The sequence below is a fragment of the Teleopsis dalmanni genome, chromosome X (genome assembly GCF_002237135.1).
Source record: "Teleopsis dalmanni isolate 2A chromosome X, ASM223713v2, whole genome shotgun sequence".
Classification (NCBI taxonomy): domain Eukaryota; kingdom Metazoa; phylum Arthropoda; class Insecta; order Diptera; family Diopsidae; genus Teleopsis; species Teleopsis dalmanni.
This window is the reverse complement of record NC_051848.1, coordinates 75255438-75261846: the sequence shown is the minus strand read 5'-3', so window position 1 is coordinate 75261846 and position 6409 is coordinate 75255438.

Genomic DNA, 6409 nt, shown 5'->3' with positions numbered 1-6409 from the left:
ACAGAAAAGGACTTCTGTTTCATCATGGTAATATCAGGTCACACACTAACGTGAAATAAATTGATGGACAGTTCTAATGCATCCACGGTAAAGTTCAGACCTTACATCATCTGACCACCATATATTTCGGTATTTGCAAATTTCTCTGAAGTGTGAAAGATTTGATATGTTAGTTGTAATGAAGAGTGTAGTATCACCAGTTTCCACACAGTTGAATCTTGTTACTGAATTATAATTGTTTGTTGTTTTCAGTTTTATTTCTGCTCAGTAGTTTTCGGAAAATCTGTAGTGGTTATAATTATTCAATCACTATCATCAGCCTGTATTTCTTACTCCTACAGTGTGTAACGACCTTTTCCGGCCCTATCTAAAGCTGGGGTATAACTCAGCGAGTATACCAGGGCACGTTATAAGAATTTTATATAATGAAGAATGAGACACTGTGTTTTGTGTTTTATGATAACACTTATTATTTGTCTTGAAAAGCCTTAAAGTTATAGGTAGCAATAGAATCAAGAGCGTGAACGTTGAAATCGTTGAAATCATTGAAAACGTTTAAGCGTTGAAAGCTTTGGAATTTTTGAAATCGTCGCTACCGTTGAAAGCGTTGTACTCGTCGAAATCGTTGTAAGCGTTGGAAACGTCATATTGACGAATATTAAAGTTTGTGACGTCAAACTTTATTTTTATAAATAGCTTTCCACCAGCTTCAACTGCATTTGCAAAGTTCCGTTAGAAATCATCAAGAATTTGTTATATACATAAGTTCGAGACGCTCATTTGATACCAAAGCAAAAAACCTCAAATTTTTTTTTTTTTTTCTTCTTGAACCACTTTCACATCTGTGCTCTTCTCCCCCATAGACTATGTTCTCTACATACATGTTAAAAGCATGAAAAGTTCTAAACGTCTGTACAAATAACGGCAAATGAAGTGCATATCCACATGTCTTTGCAAATTTAAGCACAACCGAATTGTATGAATTTAATATTTAGACTATATATGATGATCAGAACTAGCCTAAAACACAGCCACCTATTGTCATATAATGGAAAGTGTAGGGCTTAGTGCTAATTCATGCGTGATAGCAGCACTAATCTGGATAACTACTAATTCATTCGACTGTGCCTCCTGAATGAGCAACCGATCGACAATCTTTCGCGAGCATGATGGAATCACCAATATTTAAGCACGTAAGAGAAGGGCCGATAAAAAAAAATTTGTCTTCTTAAGTTAACTTGATGTAAATATTTATCTGTAATTAACCTTTTTTTTGTCCTACATAAGTGTGAGTAATAATAATAATATTATATCAAAAGCTTAAATCAAAAGCATTGTCAAAGCTAAATATTGACACAATAAAAAATAACAACAAAGCATCGTAGCAGCAATCAAGAACAGAAAAGTCAAGCGGCAAGATGATGCCCAGGAAGCAGTAAAGGACGAGATAATATTTGAATCTACAACAATTCATAATCTAAAAGCAGAGTTTATAAATGGACTGATGCAAGAAGAAGAACATGAGTTAATAAGCGAAAGATAGAATTCACAAATTTTATTTTATGTTGGGGATTTTAAAGGAAAAAATGATATTGAAGAATGGCACCGTAAAGTCAATTAAATTAATAGAACATCAAAAAATAGAAAAAATGGATGAAGAATCAGCGAAGAACTCGACAACAGGTCCTTAGGAGACTAGACGCCTTAGAGCGGATCTTATAGAATCGAGGGCAAGAGTGTAAAAATTAGAACAAGAAATTGATTTTGGCAAACTCAAAAATAAACTCTAAGAAGAGGAAATAGCTACACTGAAACAGGAAATTTATAATCAACATAGAGTTCGCGTGGAACTCGAAGTAAAACATCAAAGTCAAGTTGCATTTTTACGAAACCAAATACGTTTTTCCACGAGTATAAAAGAACTCCTAGAAGAAAAATATGATAAAGAAATAAGTGATTTGGAAGAAATAGTAAAGAATAACCATTCGCGGTTGTCAAGCATTACTGAGATGGAAAAAGATGTCAAGATTTTGGGTAGTGGAAATACTCATTTGAATGGTGATAACCTATTGATGGAAAAATAAATATATGATTTGAAAGCGCGACTTGAAATTGAGATCCTAAAGACACACTCAGCGAAAGTGTTGAAATCGAAGGTAAAACACCTGAAAAAAATACTCAATAAGAATATTGAAAACAAAAATTACAATGAAGCTTAAGTTAAAAATCATGACAGCAAAAATAATAAAGTTGTAATAGATGACAAATTGGAAAAAATATCTACAAATTACTATTCCGAAAATTAGAAAGTATTAGAAAAAGAGTATGGGAATAGTAATATAACAACTGATGATTCATCAAATCCAATTCTACAAAATACAAATAATTTAACAATTGAAAAAGAAACCGCAGAAGAAGATAAACTTCTAGCTATATTAGGTGATACCAAAAACCATGAAGACAAATTTAAATCAAATAATAATTTGATAACTTTAAAAACAATTTCATAAATAATGAATCCAAAAATTTTCTTTAACACAAATTATTTTTTATATCATTTTGTTGGCACCGGAACTCCTCACTACGGAGGATCTTGTGCGGCAATTGATTATATTACGAGAAGTTGGGTGGCAGAACAAACTATAGTAAAGAAATGTGGTGCGTCACCACAAACACTAAAAATCCTTACAAAGTTGAATACAGTTCCAGTTCAGTGGCAGTTCCAAGTAATAATCAAGCACAAGTATTGAAAGCTTTGGGAAAAATGGAAGGAGAAATACCTCATATGTATGAATCAAATAATCGATGAAGGAGTCAGACTGTTCTATATCTTCTGTACAGTTTATATATATTGTATTTTCTTATTAAAATACAACAGAATAAAATTGGACCTTTTTTTACAGAAGTGGTAATGAAATGGCAGTGCATTTTTTACAGAAATGCAGCCATTTTTCTTATTTTTGATTGGTTCACCATGTCATTTCAGTTACCTTTCGGAGATTTAATTTACTTCTGCACTTCAAAACCAGTTTACTTGTTCATCACTCATTTAAAAGTAATATTTATTTCAAATAAATAAAAATATTTAACCATCCTTTACTTTCAATAAAACAGGCTTCCCTTGCTGTTTTTTATAGTACGTTTCCACTACGAACTTAGTAAGCTTCATTTACTGAGTAAATTGCATTAACCATACAAAGAGCTTCTGTGTTTTACTGTAGAATTTACTGCAGAATACCATATATTAAACAAAATTCGACCAAAATTATACCAAATATCACGAATGCAACATTAGAAATGATCGAAATTTGGCATATTTGACACATGAAACAAAATGTAAATATAAACAAACAATCAAAATTCGAAACAAACAAATGTATATATGATATAATTATAAAATTTCATATATTACTTAATAATATATATTTATTTATAGTTATTTAATATCTAATTATATGAAAAATATATAAGTAAATATTTTTTTTTGTTTTTATTTTTAATTTATAAGTTATTAGTGTTATTATTAGCAATTAGCAGTAGAGACTCTTTTACTTTGTATTTACTATGCGCGGTTCAGTTTTTTTACTGAACCATTTGCCCATATAAAACGGCAACCGTGACCTTGATTGTATTTGCACGCTTTGTATGAACTTGCGTTCAATTTAGTCGACTGAACCTCTAGTCAAATGTAAAGCGATTTTCGCGCAATCATTTCTTTTCTCTTTTGTATTTACTTTTCATAACATTGGAGATTCACTTTTTTTATTGAACCGCTTGCACGCATTAATTTAAGAGTTACGATTATTTTACGTATATATTTTGCGGGGCTTGTTTTCTCTTTTATTTTTATATTTGTTTGTATGTTTTGCGTTTATTCAATATTGAACATAGTCATAATGTGAATGTTATTTCATTTTTACGCTTTGTAAGCAACGCGGTGCAGTTTTTATTCTGAACCCTAGTATATTTTAAGAGGAATGTGTTTTCTCTTTTATTAATTATAAGTAATGTTGGATTCAACTAACATATATATGTGTGATTCTGTTTGTATTGTACGTTTTGTGTTTATGTTAATCTGTTTGGAAAAGCTATTATAAATAATGTTAAGTAGCAAAATAGCGAGATTGTTTACCTAATAAAAAAAGATCTAAAAAGGAAGGAAAAAAGGAAGTTTTGTTAAGGTGTTCAGTGAACACTCTGAACCATTCGACGCCTTGCACCTGGCTATTAGTGAAAATAAAACTTACTGAAAACTTGAGCTAAACATCGCCTTATTTCTTTTCTATTTGGATTGTGGTTATTTAGTGTTCAAACTTGTTTTGAAGCCCTCTGTTAGCTTCTCAAAACTAACATACGGATTTCATTCTTATCTAAAATAGCAACTCAATTTTATTCTTTATTTAATAATATTTACTGCCCGTACTTACCAAAGTCCAGCTCGTCCTGTTTTTTCTAGTAATCATTGAAGAAAGCGCTATCATTTGTTGATTTAAAATTAATTGTAATTTTTTAAAAAGTATTGTAAGTTCTTTTGTATATGCAGCAACTGCCGCTTTCATATTATGAACAACATTACAAACATTATATATTAAATTATTTAAATTTGCTGCATTTTCTGCCATGCTGATTTATATTCTTCTACAATACAACATTTAATATCATCTGTTTACAATTAAAATGTAAACACAGAAAAGCTCTAAAACTAGAACTTTTTGACACATAAAAGCTCTTTCCCATTCATTAAGTAACTCATGATAATGTAAACACAAAAAGCTGTATGTTACAATATGACTTACTAAGTACGTAGTGGAAACGTAGTATTACCTTCACCATACTTCACAATACCCAACTTGCCGAACAAAACACGACTAATATTTCTAGTATGCTGTGAGGCAAATATTGTGGCATTTATTGTTGAAATTTGATTCGTTTCTTTAATTGAGGTAATGCTTCCTGAAATGTATCTAAAAACGTAATAATCCACTGATATATAACTCGTTTCATGATTCCGTAATTCTCTCATATGATTCCGTGAATCTCTCATATCAACAGAAAAAATCTCTTTCTTTTTAAATAGTCCATTATTTATTTAATCAACAATCCAATGCTATTTTAATTGAGTTTTAATTTAAATTTCACAATGGCTAAATACTTTTTTGAAACAGTATCTGCTTTTAAATTTCAAATTTAAATTATAGTTCCAACTGATATTTGTTTACAATTTTTGTTATATTGCCATTTCGATGCCTTTGAACATTATCCATATCGCCGGATAAGTTTAGCGATTGTGTTAGCAGATTCGCTTGATTGTTAATTCTCCTAAAATAAACAGATGTCTTATTTAAGCGATAGCGATTAGAAGAATGGGCCTGCAGTTGTAACGATAACAGTTTGTGGTTTGAGTGAGAAAGAGATATATTAAAACATGAATTACATTCTTTTGACCACTCAACTAATCAAACGAAATTCACGTTGCTTAGTCTGATAAAGTGATAACCAATAATACAGTCAAGGCGCAAAGAGAAGTTTTGAAGAAACTTCGCAGTTAATAGAGAGTAAAAGTGCTCAGGTCCACTAACTCAGCTAGTCTCAACATAATTAATCATGTTTATAATATTAGAACTAAGGAATAAAGTTATACAACCTCAGTGCGTTGAAAACTTTTAAAATAAAAATGCTAAATGTCACAACGTATACATTGCATTGTTATTGTAACGCAATGTTCTGGCATTAAGACATCTCACCTGATTGTGATATCTAATAGATATATCAATCTTGTGGTAGTATAGCTGGCAGATTATTGCTATTCTCGTCAGAATCCACGTTAGAGATTCGAATGTTCCCTATAATAAATTTGGCACAACTCTGTGGTATACAATGGAAGTTCTTCACATCAACTTTCCCATTATTTCGCATAAGCGCAACGTATACCCTTACTCAAGAAAAACTCCCAAGAGTCCTTTCGGTGAAAATATGTCTTAAATACATAATTTAGCACCGATATTCGATTTAGTACGTTTCTTCGATTCAGGAATCGCCTTATGAATATTGTACCAGTATTCAATCGTGACCATTAAGAGTCTATTCGATCCTTTCGATTTGTACTGATGTATTATTCGTTTCGTTGCTTCTACTGAAGATTCAGCTTTCAACTATTTAGTGATACTCGCTTCATAAATGAAACAAAGATAAGCCGTGAATAAATGAATATAAAAACGAATTTTTGAATTTTAATCAATTTTTACTAATATTATTATTCAACAATATGACTTATAATTATGGTACTGTAAATGTAACATAAAGATTTGTATATACTATATTACAAACTTATTATTCTAATACAATTTCTTATAAGAAAATTTAGTTCTATTAATTTTGACAAAATTTCATTATCAGAATTGGGATGAAT